Here is a 19,517-nt window from a genome sequence, read left to right as displayed (position 1 = left end):
TTGATCTGGAATGCACAACCCGTTCACAATGAGTAATCCCATTAACCAACCCTACTTTCACTTAGAACACTTAAAGATTTAGCTAAGTATGATGGTGGAAATTATTGGAGTGCAGTCAAATGATTGAATGGTGGAAATGGTTAAATTTAATCCTTTAAGTAATACTGGTGTGCTAACTTGCTTTGGTGTGCCACATTCCTGGTTATTCCACAGGCTCTAATGGGCTTCTGTTAGACTATTTTAAATATCATACCGGGGTTTGTAATGGACAATTTAATGGACTGCCTTAAAAATGAGCATTTGGAACCAGTCTTAAACTAATTGAGAGAGTGCTTAAAACAGTACAAAAATGAAAAATATTGGCTGGAATTCTCCGGTCTGCATGCCCTGCTGCCAGTGCTATACCTCTGTTCACTGCAGCGGAACTGCCAATCCCAGTGGTGAGATTGGAGAATTCCAGCCATTAACTCAGCACCTTACTCTCATGTCTGCATGTCCATCCTTGCCCTGCTGCAATGTTCCAGTGAAGCCCAGCACAAACTGGAGGAGTTGTGTGCAGTTCTGGTCACCTCACTATAAGAAGGATGTGGAAGCGCTGAAAAGAGTGCAGAGGAGATTTACCAGGATGCTGCCTGGTTTGGAGGGTAGGTCTTATGAGGAAAGGTTGAGGGAGCTAGGGCTGTTCTCTCTGGAGCGGAGGAGGCTGAGGGGAGACTTAATAGAGGTTTATAAAATGATGAAGGGGATAGATAGAGTGAACGTTCAAAGACTATTTCCTCGGGTGGATGGAGCTATTACAAGGAGGCATAACTCTAGGGTTCGTGGTGGGAGATATAGGAAGGATATCAGAGGTAGGTTCTTTACGCAGAGAGTGGTTGGGGTGTGGAATAGACTGCCTGCAGTGATAGTGGAGTCAGACACTTTAGGAACATTTAAGCGGTTATTGGATAGGCACATGGAGCACACCAGGATGATAGGGAGTGGGATAGCTTGATCTTGGTTTCAGATAAAGCTCGGCACAACATCATGGGCCGAAGGGCCTGTTCTGTGCTGTACTGTTCTATGTTCTAGCAGCATCTCATCGTCCGGTTATGCATTTTGTGTGCCTCCACACGCATGCATACTAACTCTGCTTATTTCCTTACAAATGCTTCCAAACCTGCTTGAGATTTTCCAGTATCCTCTTTTTGTGTAAAAAACATTAAACATTTTTTATTTGCAGTAGTTCAATAAAATAGCATAATTTCTTAGCCCCGAGGTCATGAAACGTGCTTATACAAAAGCAAATTCTTTCTTTCATTCTAATATTAAATTAATAAATTGTTACAGGCCTGACAGGATTAAGCATGCTATATATTGCAACTCTTGGCTTCATGTCAATTTTATTCTTAAAAATAAAGTACTTTATTTAATGGTTTTCATGTGTGCCGCAATATCACTTGCAGCGTATATCAGAACGAAATTAAAAAGTGACATTCTGCACGCAGTCGGTGTTTCAGACAGATACTGTAGTTGCTTGAGTGCAGATGTTTAAAATCAGGTGAATGAAAACACCTTATGGTATTGGGTGTTTGAACTTGAGGTGCAGAAACAGATTGTGGGATATCACTCGCATTGCTTGTAAATCTGAATGTTAAAATCCAGACTTGGATTATATCTCAACTGGGGTGGGAGATACTGCAGTAAACTGTTCAGTTATTATAGGGTGAAACAGTGGCACAGTGGTTAGCACTGCTGCCTCACAGCACCAGGGACCTGGGTTGAATTCTGGCCGTGGGTCATTGTCTGTATGGAGTTTGCATGTTCTCCGTGTGTCTGTGTGGGTTTGTTCTGGGTGCTCCTGTTTCCTCCCACAGTCCAAAGATGTGTGGGTTAGGTTGATTGGCCATGCTAAATTGCCCCTTAGTGTCAGGGGGACTAGCATGGTAAATATGTGGGGTGATATGGATAGGGTAGGATTGTTGTCGGTGGGTCAAATGGCGGCCTCCGGCGCTGTAGGGATTCTATGATTACTGTAAATTTAGAAGAATTAAAAGTACAATGAATAATTCCTAAAATGTTGAATGGGATCTGGGTCAAACTGAAGAGATTATGATTAATAGTAGAAGTCGGTGTGCCTCTCACTGGACAGCATTACGTGCTGGCTGGTCTACAGTAGATAGCTTGGCTCCAGTTGTCAGCTTTTATGGTCCTTTTGTACCTTTCTTTGAATAAAGCGATCAAGCGCAGTGGTGGTTGTAAACTGGCCAAGCTGGTGTACAGTAGTGTTTTTAGATGTTTGTCTTTGGATCTGACTCTAGCTTCAGAAAGCGACTTCTTGGCTCAATGCCACAGCACATTGAGCATTTACTCACTCATCTGCTTCTCATTTTTTGGGTGGAAATACTATATAATAACACTGCAGTACTGCCACAAGGAGAATACATTGATATTAATTATTCATGGATTTCAAATTGCTTTCTGTATTTTTATCATGTAAAAGTCCAGATTAAGAGAGTGTTATAAAACATGTGACTGAATCCATTGTCCAACGTTCAGTGCTTTGGGCTTGAGCAGGAGCTGCTTCAGGTTTCTCTTGGTCAGTGTAAGTTCAGGTATCAGAAAGTTACATTATTGCTTTGTTATTAAATCCATTCAGTTTGTGAAAATGCAGCTGTAGACACTTATGCTTGAGTATCAGATAGCTTGCACTGCTGGAAAATGTATGCTTTGACACATTAGGTAGAATTTTAACTGCCAATGTGGGTCAATGTGGACCTCAAATCCCTCCCCAGACTTACAGCATGTTGGAAACCTGATAAATCCCGCTCACTTTGGGCTTTTCCTGGGATGCATTTCAAGGCATGGGATATATTGACTATAGATAGTCAGGTCTCTAACTTAAACATGTAAAGAATCAATTAATGCAGATGTTAACCCAGCCTACAGGTGTTTCGTCTCAATAGGGTCAATAAGGCGTAAGCATCGTAGGGATCCATTGTTCAATGAAATTGATGAGCTGGAAAGCCTTTAAAGTGTGCAACTAAATAACTGTTTCCAAGTCTTTGTGAAGAATTTGTGCTCAGAAGGTGTGTTCTGAGAGCATGCTTTCATTGCTTCGTAGCTGTTTTTCAACTTTTTGGCATAATGATATCTTTCTTGGACTTTGTCCACTTTGATTTGCAATTCCCTGCTCTCTGTCTTCACTGCAGCAGGGAGGAACATATGCACCTCTATTTTGGACCGCTGATAACAGGAGCAGCAACAACAGCTTCTTCCTTTTCCTCAGCCACATGCCACTCTACATGATCGAGGGATTGATGCAGAACCTCCAGCTCAAAGGAGGTGATACCCTGAGCATAAGACAAGAGGATCAGCTTTCTGGACATGACGGAGCAGCAATGTCTCACCAGGCTCAGTTTTTCATAGCAGCTCGTTATTACAGTCATGGAAATTTACAGTATGAAAAAAAGCTAACAGCCCATTATGTCTGTGCCGGTCGACAAGGAGCATCCAGCCTAATCCCACTTTTTGTCTTTTGGTCCAGCTAGTTTATAGGATATGGCACTTAATTCCAAAAAATTGCAAGAACTGCAGAGCAGTGTTAATGTTATCATAAAATAAACCAGGAAATTAAGTGTCAACAGCAAAGGGGGGGGAATAATTCCTGAAATGTGTATAAGGGAACTTTATTAGTGTTTCCAGCCCAATGAGGAAATGAGCAACATTGAATTATGTTTTGGGGAAAGTGAATCATGGTCAGGATAGGAAATGTTACAGCCCTGCTTCAAAAAAGGACGAGGGAGTAAACCTGGCATCTCGTCATCCTAATTTTTGAGACAACAATTTTAGACAATTAATTTGCACTTATGTAAGGGCTAATAAATGAAAGTCAACACAGATTTGTAAAAGTCATGTAAAAGTCCAGATTAAGAGACTGTTATAAAACATTTGACTGAATCCATTGTCTGACGTTCAGTGCTTTGGTTGACATGGTTGATTAATTTGATCAAGTTCTTTGGTGAAGTAACCGAGAGTGTTGATGAGGGTATGGACTTTTGAAAAGACCTTTTTTAAAGTATTACATAATGAATCAAAGTTCATGGGACTAAATAGACAGTGGCAGCATGGATACAAAATTGATGGGACAGAGAGCTGAGTGTTAAATATATCTTTTTCAGACTTTTGGAAGATAGACTGTGATGTTTTTCAATGGTTGTTGGTATTAGGATACATAAATGACCAGAACTTGAGGATACAGTGCATCATTTAAAAGTTTGGAGCTGAAAGGAAACATGAACAATGGGAGGATAGTTACAGATTTCAGGAGGATTGGTAAAATGGGAAGACAGATGTGAGGTGAAATTTAACATAGCGTGTGATGTGATACATTTGGTAGAAAGATTGAGGGCGTGTATCTTCCTCTGGCTACCCAACCTGTTCATTTCTCAGCTTGCAAAATACACACCTGACCCGTGTGACTACAGTAAGTCCCTGTTTTGAGTTGCCCAATTTTAAGATGTTCAACTTGAATGTTGCAGATATAATAGGGCCAGTATGCACACTTTAGATCATTTTGCACTGGGCTGATGTGGCAATCAACACCATTTTGAAATAGTCTGTCTCTGCTCCCCGATCCCCCTGGTTGCTCCTTCCTCCCTGACCCTCCTACTCACAGCTCCTTTTGCTATTCACTTCCTCCTCTCCTCTCTCTCTCCTCTCCCTTCTCTTTGCTTTACCAAAATCCCTCATCTCTGGTATAATTCTGGTTAACCTCCTCTGTATCGTCTCTCAATCATTTGACATCCTTTCTAAACTGCAGTGCACAACATGGTACATGATAATGTAACTGAGACCTAACCTGAGATTTATAGGGTGGGATTTTCAGGCTGCTCTCACCCCAAAACCAGAAAATCCTGCTCGACGTCACCGGACCTTTGCGTGGTCCACCCCTGTGGCACTTATGTACAATTCCTGTGGCGGACAGAATGGGAAAACTCCCCACGTAAAGTTTTAAAAGTGCCTTTTGTATTCAGTGCCTCTATTCACAACGTAAAAGTATCCCATATGTTTTCTTAATTGCCCTACCAAAGTGCCCTGCCTCTTTCAAAGATTTGTGAGTATGTATCTCCAGGTCCATCTACCCTTGCACTCACCCCTTCCTCAAAGAATACTAAGTAGATTCTGTGTGTTATTTCTCATCACTTCACACTTATTCATGTTAAACTGCATCTAACATGTTGCTTCCCATTCTATCAGTCTCTTTTTGGACTGCTGAAGTCTGCTGCTATCATGTCCACTATTTACTACATTGTCAAGTTTTATATGATCTGCAAACTTCAAAATTATGCACCCTGTGCTCAAGCTCAGGTAATTTATAAACAGCAGAAAAAGCAATGATCCTAATGAAATGATTTTCAGAATTGTGGATGAGTAGAGAGGCCTTCGGCGTACATATTCACAAATCCCTAAAGGTGGCAGGACAAATTGGTGATGCAATTAAAAAACTACTTTGATTTATAGATAAAGGAATAGAATATAAAAGCAAAGATATCAGACCAGAACTTTAAAAATCACTGATTAGACCTTGGCTGGGTGAATTGTGGATCACTTTGGGCATCACATTTCCAAAACAATATTATAGCTTTCGAAATGGTATGGAGGATATTTACCAGGATGCTATCAGGAATGGAGAGGTTGGAAAAGTTAGGATAGTTTTCCTTGAAACAGAGTAGGCTAAGAGGTAACCTAACAAAGGTTTTCAAGGTGAGAGATTTTGATTGAGTACACAGGGAAAAAAAATTCCCTCTGGCGAGTTGGTCAATAACTGCGGTCCATGGATTCAAACTCATTGGTAAAAGAACTGGAGAGAAGATTAGGAGAATTTTTTTCACTGTCAATTTTTTTTTTGTCTCGTGTTTGAAATTAGGTCCAATGTTTGCTCCCATGTGTTTAATCCAAAGCTTTTTAGCCAACTGAAATTACTGATTTCTTCTTCTAGGTCAATGATTGAAAAATCTGTTAATAAAGTTTCTTATAATGGAATATATCATGTTTTTATAATGATATAAAGGCACCAATCACTCATCAGAGATTGTCTAAACACATTTTGGGTTCACATATTTAAACCAGGTACATGAGAACACAGGTACATGAGGAGAACATTTGTTGACATCAACAGCAGACCGTGTGCTCCGCTTAGAGGTCCAAGTGAAATTGAGACTGGATCGCATGACACGCTTCCCTTCTAACGATGGCATGCTGCTATCCCATAAAGGCATATTACAACATAACATAGCAGTTGGGTGTGTCCATAAATCAGTCAGGAAACTCCAGGCCAATGTGCTGAGTGACCATTATAGATGATCTGAATACCATGAAATCACTTTACCATTAAAATAATTCCTAAATTACAAAATGTTGGGAGCAATCCTCACCATTAGTCTGCTAACTGCATATTTAATGTCAATTTGACGAGGTCCACGCCAGTTTTAGTTAACTGACTACAGTACATAAAATAGACTTGTACTAGAGAGGGAGTGCTGCATTGTCAGAAAAGATATAAAACTATTGTCCTCAATTGCATCACTGACCACAAACTGTTGAAAGTCATGATGCTTGTGTATTTTTGCTACAAAGGTTGTGACTTGAGCCCGTTAAATCTTAACATCCAATTTAACAAAACACAACAGTGATTTGATGTCACAGTCAACCAATGCACCATGCAAATAACTGACCAGGTATGATTCCAGGATTGGCTGACTTTTGCACTTGTGTTGTCCATTGATCACAAGCTACTGATCTTGACTTATCATCAAAAATGATGCCAGTAGAGGTCAAACTGGATTGATCACAAGGAAATTATGGATTAGGACGAACAGTCGCTCTATCTTAATTCAGAGATCAAATTAATGAGTACTTAGCAAAGGGTAATTAAGGCTAGCAAGTCTGGCTTTGTTAAAGCAAGTCCTGTTTGATAAATTTAATAGAGTTCAGTGAAGAAGTGGCCAATTAGATACTTGAAGGAAATGCAGTAGTGTATATAGATTTGCAAAGACATTCAATAGGGTTTTTCTCATGGGACTACTTAGAAAATTTGGGTATATGTTATAAGCAAAAATATAAATTTACTTGGACTGGAGAAAGATTGTAAATGATGTGCTCCAAAAGTCAGCGCTAGTGCTTGCTATATATAGTTTATTTGGACATGGAGATTGAGAATATAGTTATTAAATTTGGTGATGACAAAAGCAGGCAGCTTGGCAAATAAGAACAAGGATTATTAATTACTTCAGGAAGAAATAGGTTAGCAGCGGGTGACAAAAAAAACAGCAGGTCCAAAGCAAACAGAAAATCATCCATCCTTTGACAAATTTACATCAAATAATCTGATCAAAGCTCCTTTGGAGAGGGACTATATGGTAATGGGGATTGTTAGTGCACACTATGGATGAATGGTGCAAGTTGAATATTTTGAACAAGCGTGTGGAGCAGAGTCCTTTATCATTTATATCCAGTCAGCACTTCAGGTTGAGACACTGATATTTTTCATTGATGTTGCACATTGAATAGGTCTCTGTTTGCCTGAGCAGTATCCCAAAATAGAAGCTATTAGTGTGGGTGGTGTAATTTAGGGATATTGTGAAGGTCAGTATTTTATAGTATGTTGAGCAGCTAGACATGCCTGATCTTTACCTGGTCTAATGTGTGTTAGCATTTTTGCATCTTGCTGGAAAGATGTTTAATGGCAGGAGCACTAATTGGGGAAGTTGGACTTCTGTAGAGTATAACTATGAATCTATCAGGCCTACGCTCTTCTCAAAGTGCAGTCTTTTTCCTGCTGTCCTGTTTCCTTTTGTTAAAATGTATTCACATTTCACAATGATGAGAAAACGTATTTATTCATATGAAATATAAAAAAGATTTAGTTCGCTCACAAAAAGTACAGGTTAAACTCTGTTCAATATGCATGCTTGTCAGTGGAATTCAAGGAGCAGTGAATGAATGTAAAACCTGTATTTTGTGAACAAGCAGTTCCAGTAAATCTGCCCTTGAGAGGGAATTGCATATCGATGTGGCACAGACTGAATGATTGAATCTGTTGAAAATTTGTCTAAATCTGAAGTCATAGAGTAAAAATCTAAGCTTGGTGAATCCTTCAGCGAGATATTAACTCCGGGAAACACCCAGGGCTGAATTTTCCATCTGAGATCAGGAACCCAACTTCCAGATCATTTCCAGGGCCTGACCCTGTGCCACATTGGTGACGTGATTTTATATGCAAAGACCCCAATTGGGTTGGATGTGGGTTTGACACCTAGTTAGTGGTGTCAAGTGCTGCCCTGAAACAAGAACAAGCTCTACAGGGTGATTTTCAAAGGGAGACAGCAGCCACATGTCGGCTTGCCATTGCCTGGACAATTGGAGCAGACAGGAGAGCAGAGGGCTGGAAAATCTCTCAGTCCGAACAGCGCTCACTCATCAGATACTTAATCCACTCTGCTCAGGTGATTGAAACTTTGTGCCACTGCATGAGCACCTCAATTTAAATCAACAGCAAAAATATGTTATTGGCGCCCTGCTGTTCTCCCCACAGGTGTGCATGAACATGCCCTTAACCGTTCACGCTTCCCATTCTGACCTTCTGAATATTTCATTCTGTCCCTCCCCAGCCTCTTGACAAGCTCTGAAATGAATTGGAGGTATGTGGGTTGCTCCCGCCTCCCCCACACCCCACCCTGCCCTTCCTTTGAAAATTGCATTGTGTCACAGACTAACACACAATCCAAGAGCATTGTTGTTATTTCAAAATGCACTGGCACTCATTTTCTTCCCCCATGGGGGATTGGAAATCCAGCCCCAGATCTTTCCTATTGGCAATTATCTCTGGTGGCACCCTGTTGCTCGTATACTAAATATGTATAAATAAATTTGCTTATTAGCTTTTGGACAATTCTTTACTGTATGGGCTTGTTAGGATCATAAAATCGTAGATCCTATGTCAGACTCCTGTTCATTGACTACAGCTCAGCCTTCAACACCATTATGCCCACAAAACTCATCCCCAAACTCCGTGGCCTGGGCCTCGGCACCTCCCTCTGCAACGGGATCCTGAACTTCCTAACTCACAGACCACAATTAGTAAGGATAGGCAACAACACCTCCTCCACAATCATCCTCAACACCGGTGCCCCACAAGGCTGTGTTCTCAGCCCCCTATTGTACTCCTTGTACACCTATGACTGTGTGGCCAAATTCCCCTCCAATTTGATTTTCAAGTTTGCTGACGACACCACCGTAGTGGGTCGGATCTCAGACAATGACGAGACAAATACAGGAATGAGATAGAGAATCTGGTGAACTGGTGCGGCAACAATAATCTCTCCCTCAATGTCAATAAAACGAAGGAGATTGTCATTGACTTCAGGAAGCATAAAGGAGGACATGTCCCTGTCTACATCAACGGGGACGAAGTAGAAAGGGTCGAGAGCTTCAGGTTTTTAGGTGTCCAGACTACCAACAGCCTGTCTTGGTCCCCCCATGCCGACACCATAGTTACAAAAGCCCACCAATGTCTCTACTTTCTCAGGAGACTAAGGAAACTTGGCATGTCAATTATGACTCTCACCAACTTCTACAGATGCACCATAGAAAGCATTCTTTCTGGGTGTATCACAGTTTGGTATGACTCCTGCTCTGCCCAAGACCGCAAGAAACTACAAAAGGTCGTGAATATAGCTCAATTCATCACGCAAACCAGTCTCCCATCCATTGACTCTATCTACACTTCCCGCTGCCTAGGCAAAGCAGCAGCATAATCAAGGACCACACGCACCCCGGACATTCTCTCTTGAACCTCCTTCCGTCGGGAAAAAGATACAAAAGTCTGAGGTCACGTACCAACCGACTCAAGAACAGCTTCTTCCCTGCTACTGTCAGACTTTTGAATGGACTTTTGAATGGACTTACCTTGCATTAAGTTGATCTTTCTCTACACCCTAGCTGTGATTGTAACACTACATTCTGCACTCTCTCATTTTCTTCTCTATGAATGGTATGCTTTGTCTGTATAGCACGCAAGAAACAATACTTTTCACTGTATGTTAATACATGTGACAATAAATCAAATTCCTACAGTACGGAAGGAGGCCATTCAGCACATCCAGCCTGCACCAACCACAATCCCACCCAGGCCCTATTCCCATAACCCCATGCATTTACCCTAGCTAGTCCCCCTGACACTAAGGGGCAATTTAGCATGGCCAATCCAACTAACCCGCACATCTTTGGACTGTGGGAGGAAACTGGAGCACCCGGAGAAAACCAATGCAGACACAGGGAGAATGTGCAAACTCCACACAGACAGTGACCCAAGCTGGGAATGGAACCCAGATCCCTGGTGCTGTGAGGCAGCAGTGCGAATCACTGTGCCACCGTGCTGCCCTTGTAACTGTGGCATCCAAGACCTGTTTGTAAGAATCTGAATTCACCCATCGCCGATAGCCTATATTCATTTACAAAAGCCCATGAGATTTATTTTTCAAAAAGAAATGCTGACAGACATTGTTTACGGATTAATGTCTGCATTAATTGCTGCAGAGGATGGTGTACTTTAGGGATGTGTCTCCATTGCCTGTTCAAACTCGTCTGTGAGAAGATCAGAATTTCACATTAATGTGACAGCATTCCGATATTAGGTTCTGTATGGCATTGTTTTGGAGAAAATAAGAATGAATCAGATCAGTGTCATGTAAACAAACTTTGACCGGATACATCTCTTGTACTCTGTGTCGAGTGGACCAAGGTGCCCTATAGACTAAAGGTCACACTCACACACTCACATACTCTTCACTCGTGGTGCCCAGGAATTTAATGAAAACACCGTTACTGAATATGACAACGGAATGTCCCACAAACCTTATTCTTTGTTTTAGACTTTAGACAGCAGAAGAATCAACATGATTCCAAGTGTAGTTTGGTCGATAATTTTATTGAGTTTTTAACTCATTCTCTTCCTTGGCTGCAAACAACAAAATGGGCATACTGCCAACTCTCCAGCAGTGCCAAAAGGATTCAATGTTAATTGTCCATTCTCTCCTCACAAGTTCGCTGCCAGACCTGTTGAGTGTTTCCAGCATTCTCTGTTCTTGTCTCAGATTCCAGCATCTGCAGTATTTTGCTTATTCTCCTGTTAATTTCCTGGGCTAGTGTCTAAAACTTTAAACCTGAGGTTGTGCTGTAACCCACAGATGTCTTCAAGATCACATCCACATGAGCTGCGGTATATTGACAGAAGAAGAAAAATGACTAGTTGGAGTTACACTGCCTGGAATATAGAGGGAAAAAAGAACTTTGTTCAGTTTATCATAAAAACACAATGGATGGAATTCTCTGGCTGTTCGCTGGCAGTGGATTCTCTGGTTTCACCAGCAGCACGCTCCCGCCTGTGGGTTTCCCAGCGGATTGGGTGGTTTCAATGAGAAATCCCATTAGCAGCAGTGGGACCAGAGAATCCCATCGCCAGCAAATGGTATGCTATCTCCCACCATTGAGAAATACATGGCTGGGAGGCCAGAGAATCCCACCCAATGGTTTTTTGAACTCCACCTTGCTGCAAGACCCCTCCTTACTTATATGTCATGTTACTCACTTCATCTAGGTCTGATTTCATGATAAAGCAACCCACCTACTTTACAATCAGGATGTATTTGCACTGGACTCATACTTTTAAAATAACATATTGCATGAGAAATCGGGCTGTATAGCTTTTCCACCACATTTTTAATCTTGGTTATTAAATTCCAAAGTGATTGGAATGGAGTGCATACCTATTCATAGAACATAGAACAGTACAGCACAGAACAGGCCCTTCGGCCCACGATGTTGTGCCGAGCTTTATCTGAAACCAAGATCAAGCTATCCCACTCCCTATCATCCTGGTGTGCTCCATGTGCCTATCCAATAACCGCTTAAATGTTCCTAAAGTGTCTGAATCCACTATCACTGCAGGCATTCCAAGATGCTTCTTGTGGCCTGGAGAACTGCAAGTGTGGGAATTTTCATCATCTGGAGTATGATGTGGTGATTCGCCCTTTAAGGGCAACACTGCAGAATAAAGGTCAGCTGGCTTGGGGGACCAATGGGGACTCAGAAGAGGTGGAGTCTCTTGGGCAGGAGACATGGCAGGAGCTAGGTGCAGTCGTAAAGCTGCTGTTTTCTTAATCCTTTTTGTATTCACAAATGAAGTCTGTGAAAGTGCATCATTACACTCGAGTTTTAGGTTTTGGAGCTTGAACAAGAGCTGGCATCACCGGGGTGCACCTGTGAGTTTTAAGAGTTTTGTCCTTTGTGTGTTTCTGTATGTGGTCACCTTGCAGCTTAAGGTTATGCAGCCAGATAGAGATTGGGTGCCTGGCAGACAATCAAGAGAAGGACCAAGCAGGTAGGTCAGGATTCTCCTGAGTGCATTTCACTCTTCAGTCAATACTCAGTTCTGAATACAGTGAGAGAGATGGTTCTTCTATGGTTTACAGCCAGAACCAAGGTTCACAGCACTATGACCTGCTTAGCCATCGAAGGAGCAGGAGGAAGATTGGTAAAGCAACAGTGGATTCTATTGTTAGGAGAACAGGTAGGTGTTTCTGCAGCAGTAAATTCAGAAAAGATTTACAAGAATAGTTCCAGGGATGAGGGACTCCAGTTATGAGGGTAAATTGGAGAAACTGGGGCTTTGCAGCGAGGGCGGGGGGGGGAGAGAAGATGCAGCTAGGGGGAGAGAAAGAGTGCAATGGAGTGCGGGGGTGGGTGGGTGAACAGTGTTTACTGGTTAAACAAAACTCATTACTGGCTGGGACGAGAACATTAGGTACTTACAGCTTTATAGACACAGCCTAATGACGATATCAGTGCTTAGAAGATTGAACAGGAAACTTGGACAGCAATAGATTTTGTTCTCAGAACAGGGAATATCCCAGATTAATTTAAAACAAAGACTTGTATGCAAGAATTGTAACAAGAGAAAACAAATCAGTCCTTCCACGCTGTCACACAAATAAATCAGCGAGAAGAGAAGCAGATATATGTGAAGAAGAATCATAGAATGGTTACAGCATAGAAAGAGCCTATTCATCCTGCCATATCTGGGCCAGTTCTCTGTGAGTCTCACTCTGCTCACTTTTCCCCATATCCCTGCAATGCTCTTGAGAAATACCCAACACTCTTTTGAAAACTGCGATGTATTCTGGCTGCAGATTTTTGGCTAATGAATTGTATATTCAAATCATTGTACAAAAAAATTCTCACCATAATTGATTCTTTTACCATTCACCTTAAATTAGTGTCCCCTGATTTTTCAAACCACTGCTAACAGGAACGTTTTCTCAGACCCCCAAAGATTTTGAAGACCTCTGGGAAATCACGCGGCAACTTTTCATTTCCAAGGTGAACTGCGCTCTTGATGCACTACTATCCCTGCCGTCCCCCTACCCCCACCACCTGTGTAATTGTTCTCGCCCTCTCTACACTGCTTTCCTACACAACTCTCCCCCTCCTTCTCTATTTCCCCTCTCCGCTCCTTCTCCATGCATTGTCTACCCCTCATGTGGACTCTCTATCTGTACCCCCACTGCTCCCTTTCCCCCTCACACTCTCTCCCCCCTCAAACTCTCTCCCTCATGCTCTCACTCTCTCTCTCCTCTTTCATGCTCGTTCCCTTTCTCCCCTTTCACGCTCGTTCCCTCGCCCCCCTTTCACGCTTGTTCCCTCGCCCCCCTTTCACGCTTGTTCCCTCGCCCCCCTTTCACGCTTATTCCCTCGCCCCCCTTTCACGCTTGTTCCCTCGCCCCCCTTTCACGCTTGTTCCCTCGCCCCCCTTTCACGCTTGTTCCCTCGCCCCCCTTTCACGCTTGTTCCCTCGCCTCCCTTTCACGCTTGTTCCCTCGCCTCCCTTTCACGCTCGTTCCCTTGCCCCCCTTTCACGCTCGTTCCCTCGCCCCCCTTTCACGCTCGTTCCCTCGCCCCCCTTTCACGCTCGTTCCCTCGCCCCCCTTCACGCTCGCCCCTCTTTCACACTCGCTCGCCCGCTCTCCCCCCTCCCCTTCACGCTCGCTCACCCGCCCGCCCTGCCCCCCCTTTCACGCTCGCTCGCCCACCCTACCCCCTTTCACGCTCGCTCGCCCACCCCACCCCTCCACCTGTGTCCCACTCTACCCCCTCACATCCACTCTAGGTATATGTCTTAACCCCCTGCAGCATGCTCTTACCCTTTTTGCACACTTTCTCCCTCCCACTTTGCATGTCCTGTATCTCACCCCTTCGCACACCCTCCATCTCCTCTATCGCATGTGTGCTTTCTTTCTTTCCTCTTGCACATGTCCTTCCTGCCTCTCCTTTCAATCTTCTTCACCTCATACTCGCAATTATTAATATGAAATGGTTATTTAGAGACAGTGATACATGGAAAGAATTTGTAGTGTTGTTCTTAATTTAGTGTCTCCCAAACCACTTTCCAGCTGTAAAGTACTTTTGGTCAATGAGCTGAAGATTATGGAGAGGTGTTAGAAGACAATTAAGCTTCTTACACTGGGAATGGTAGTCAGTTTCTTTGTACAGAGCTTTGATGATCAACTGCTGAAGCAGTTGTCAAGGAAGATGGTTGACACCAGGTCTTCGTAATTGAAAATTGTAGATGAATTACTTCTTAAAATTTCTCGCGTGTTATTTCATGGTCGAAGCTTTTAGCTGTGAAATGTAGCTTTCTATGTAATAAGCTATTGTGTCACATGTGATATAAAGATTCATTCCCCACACTCCCAGTTCTGGCAGGGTTAATAGATGTGGATTTTAAAATCTATTAGGAGCGTTCGGGCTTAGAGAAAAGCAGAATCTTTCATTTGTGGCTTCCAGCAGTTTTTTTTCTTTATGCCTCATTAGCCATCTGCCATTTCAGGAAAGGAGAAAAGCAGCATTATAATTGAAATTTCATTAATTATACATCACAGTGATATTAATTAAATGTTGACTGTTCCTCATTTGTTCCTCAAAATCTTGAACTTTTGTGGAGGCTTCTCCTGTCAACCTGAAAGGTGCAGGAATTTATTTTGTTTCTTTGTGTCTTTTTCAGACATTTCACGAGTCCGATTTCTTCCTGAAAGTGTTTGTTATGACAGCTGATGAAATGCTTGGGAATATACCTGCTTCGCTGTTATTTTGAGCCATCATTTTAAGTAGCAGGTTCAGACTTCATAATGGGCTACTCCTGAGTTAACAAATCCAAATTGATACTTTGAGGTCTAAAACAATATTTCTAGTTTTATAAACTCTTTACAAAATGTATTGATCTGGGTCATTTTGTAACTCAACTTTTTGATCTGTTCAAATTGCAACAAAATAACGGTATGTTTGTGACGCAGTATATCAAAATGCTAGTTTGGATGTCGCTGACTTAGTTACTTTAAGCTCAAGAACCTAACTTGAGTAATGAAACATTCCTGATCCCTATATTGATAGTTATTGAGGGCGATTCTCCCAAAAAGATTCCAAGTGCCGAATTCACATAAAAACTGGATTAAATCACGCTGTCTTTTTTCAGCGGGAGATTCAAAACGAACCTCGCACACACTCTGCACTGCAGAGTGCACTGGTGTGAATCGCACTGAAAATCATTGGGCTGGAGAGGGCGGCAGCATAGCGCTGAGCGATCCACTGCGCATGCACCAATCCGAGATCGGAGACCGCTGTCTGCTGGCCTCCCGATTGCTGGCCAGCCCCGCGACCCCCCCCCCCCCCCCCCCCCCCCCCCACTCCCAACCGTGCCGACCCATCCCAATCGCTGGCCTCCCTCCTTCCCCCACCGATCCTGTCTGCAGAGTAGCAGCAGGACCCTTGCCCCGCCCCTTGGCATTGTCCCATGTCTGATGGGCAGTGCCAGGGGCACAGGCTGGCACTGTCAAGGTGCCAATGCCCAGGGGGTACCCCCAACCCCCTGGGGGGCCCCGATTGCCCCCCCTTCACTCCAGCAGGGTCAGGCCCTGAAAGTGGGGAGCTGCAGTAAACCTCATTCGTTTGGATGTCACAGGGTTGGGGAGGGAGGGGGGTGGGGAGGAGGAGAGGAGAGGCTAGGGGCCCGGGAGATCAGTCCTGGGCCCACTCATCAAATTTAAATTATATTAAAATCCTCTGCATACCTAATGCAGCTCTGCGCCTATTTCCTGCTCGGAGCTGATGGTGTCAGAAATCTGGCACTGGGAGCGGTGCTCAGGGCCGGATGCCCAGTGCGAATCGCGCTAATCCAGTCCGGATTGGAGAATCGCCCTCATTGAGTCTGACAAGGATACCTGAAGCTTTTGGTTCTCCATTTCTCAAATACAAGCACCAATGCTTTGAGAGGGAGTCAGAAAATGATAACATTTCTTCTAACCTTGACAATTTTCCTCCTCCTCTGTTCTCCTCCATCTTTCTCCCCTTGCCTCTTCCTTACTCCCTCTCTCTCTCTTACATGCACATATACACAAGTTCATACCTTTTGCAATTAATTCCTCCTTTTTGTTTGGGAAAGCAAATCATATATGTTGAGGTTAAAATGTAGATTCTTAGAATACAAGCCCAACTAGGTGATCCTCTACATTTTCCTCAATCCTCGAGGAAAGGTAGATGTAAATTAGATGAAAATGTGTAAACAGAAAATTTGGCTGTGTACAGACTCTAAGTGATGATCCCAGAGTTCCCATGAAGGAAATATTAAATTTCATCATGGTGCTGTAAGAAATCCAGGAGAAAAATCAAAGGGACATGTGGTAGTGATGGATGTTTGTAGGTCACCTGACCCTCCTATCAGAAGAAAGCGCACTAACAATTACCTGTCAGGTGTGAGGGCATGGGTCCTGATAGGAGGGAACACTCAGTGTGAGCCTGGAACTAGACCTGTATCTGTTTTGAGCTTGTTTGTATATAGTTTATCTGTCCTTCAATAAATCACTGTTGTGATTCAAGGCTTCCTTCTCATGAAATCTTGTGCTACAATAGGACATTAAAACATTTCTTTCTCAATTGCATTAAAAATCTTTGTTTATTGATTATAAAATTATTGTGGGTGGAGGGTAGTTGGAGTCTGGCGGTCATGTTAAGACCTGCACAAGTATCTCTAATGTTGAGATGCCGGCGTTGGACTGAGGTGAACACAGTAAAAAGTCTCACAACACCAGGTTAAAGTCCAACAGGTTTATTTGGTAGCAAATACCATAAGCTTTCGGAGCGCTGCTCCTTCGTCAGATGGAGTGGAAATGTGCTCTCAAACAGTGCACAGAGACACAAAAAATCAAGTTACAGAATACTGATTAGAATGCGAATCTCTACAGACAGCCAGGTCTTAAAGGTACAGACAATGTGGGTGGAGGGAGCATTAAACACAGGTTAAAGAGATGTATATTGTCTCCAGACAGAACAGCTAGTGAGATTCTGCAAGTCCAGGGGGCAAGCTGTGGGGGTTACTGATAATGTGACATAAATCCAACATCCCGGTTTAGGCCGTCCTCATGTGTGCGGAACTTGGCTATCAGTTTCTGCTCAGCGACTCTGCGCTGTCATGTGTCGTGAAGGCCGCCTTGGAGAACGCTTACCTGAAGATCCAAGGCTGAATGCCCGTGACTGCTGAAGTGCTCCCCCACAGGAAGAGAACAGTCTTGCCTGGTGATTGTCGAGCGGTGTTCATTCATCCATTGTCGTAGCGCCTGCATGGTTTCCCCAATGTACCATGCCTCGGGACATCCTTTCCTGCAGCGTATCAGGTAGACAATGTTGGTCGAGTTGCAAGAGTAGGTACCGTGTACCTGGTAGATGGTGTTCTCACGTGAGATGATGGCATCCATGTCGATGATCTGGCACGTCTTGCAGAGGTTGCTGTGGCAGGGTTGTATGGTGTCGTGGTCACTGTTCTCCTGAAGGTTGGGTAGTTTGCTGCGGACAATGGTCTGTTTGAGGTTGCGTGGTTGTTTGAAGGCAAGAAGTGGGGGTGTGGGGATGGCCTTGGCGAGATGTTCGTCTTCATCAATGACATGTTGAAGGCTCCGGAGGAGATGCCGTAGCTTCTCCGCTCCGGGGAAGTACTGGACGACGAAGGGTACTCTGTCCACCGTGTCCCGTGTTTGTCTTCTGAGGAGTCGGTGCGATTTTTCGCTGTGGCGCGTCGGAACTGTTGATCGATGAGTCGAGTGCCATATCCTGTTCTTATGAGGGCATCTTTCAGCGTCTGGAGGTGTGTGTTGCGATCCTCCTCATCCGAGCAGATCCTGTGTATTCGGAGGGCTTGTCCGTAGGGGATGGCTTCTTTAACGTGTTTAGGGTGGAAGCTGGAGAAGTGGAGCATCATGAGGTTATCCGTGGGCTTGCGGTACAGAGAGGTGCTGAGGTGACCGTCCTTAATGGAGATGCGTGTGTCCAAGAATGCAACCCATTCCGGAGAGTAGTCCATGGTGAGTCTGATGGTGGGATGGAACTTGTTGATGTCATCATATAGTTGTTTCAGTGATTCCTCACCATGATAGACAACTGATAGCCAAGTTCTGCACACGTGAGGACGGCCTAAACCGGGATGTTGGATTTATGTCACATTACAAGTATCTCTAACCATAGTTTGCATTTCTAATTGAGTATAGTGTTATTTTTAGGATTCATTTTCACCACCACAATAAAAGTTTTGCAAATTTCAGAAACACATATATTTTCTTATTAAGTTGACTAACAAGCTGATCCAAACATCTTTAGGTGTAGCATGAAATAAATACTAAGTATAGATGTATTTTAGTCCTTTTCCGACACGGTTATAATGGAGCAAACTTACTGATGTTCACACCACCTGAGATACAAATAGTGATTTTTGTTTTTGGGCATCACCCATAATGTGTCTCATGCATTTCTGGTATTGCAGGAGTTATGTGCAGGACACTCCTGCAAAAACAGTTGAGAGCTATAAGTTGGGTCAAATAAGGCAAGGAAGATCAGTGTGTAGTTACAGGGCTGCTGTATCTAACATGGCCATCCTATTGTTTGTGTCTGTATGTATCGTATAAGGTTTCATTTGAACTCTGTTCACTGAGACTGGTGCTGTAATGATCTCTGAGCAGATGTCATTACACCCCTAGAGGCCTAATACCTCATCACCAGATATAATCTTCCAAATTGGGACCCAACTCCATCACTAATCAAGAAAATACTTGAATGGTGCCTCACTCTGTTACATTTTTCGAGAAACCCCTGTCAGCATCCTATTGTGATGCACATCCTGAATCTTTGTGCTCTTTGTGTATGCCTGTGTGGGTCATCTTTATCTCTGCCACCACCTATAATCGTGAGCTCACAAAATAATTTGCTTGGTTGCCTCAAGGCCTTGCAATCTTGCTGAATCAATAATGTTCTTAGATCTTGCATATCTACTTCTTGAAATTCAGGAGTGACGCTAGTCAAGGGGCCATGCAAATCCAGTAATGGTCATAGAGTCAGAGTTTTAGAGCGCAATAAGAAGCTCTTGCTGTGTCCATGCTGGC

The 19,517-nt window shown here is 43.4% G+C and overlaps 1 protein-coding gene across 1 annotated transcript in view; it reads left to right on the top strand.

Annotated features, from left to right (window-relative positions):
• Positions 1-19,517, top strand: part of LOC144499631 (protocadherin Fat 3-like) — a 696,014-nt gene that overhangs the window by 347,992 nt on the left and 328,505 nt on the right. The gene's annotated exons all lie outside the window — the stretch shown is intronic.

This window comes from Mustelus asterias, chromosome 10 (assembly GCF_964213995.1).
Source record: "Mustelus asterias chromosome 10, sMusAst1.hap1.1, whole genome shotgun sequence".
Taxonomy (NCBI): domain Eukaryota; kingdom Metazoa; phylum Chordata; class Chondrichthyes; order Carcharhiniformes; family Triakidae; genus Mustelus; species Mustelus asterias.
The sequence above is the reverse complement of the archived record's forward strand: the minus strand, read 5'-3'. Positions and strand labels throughout refer to the sequence as shown.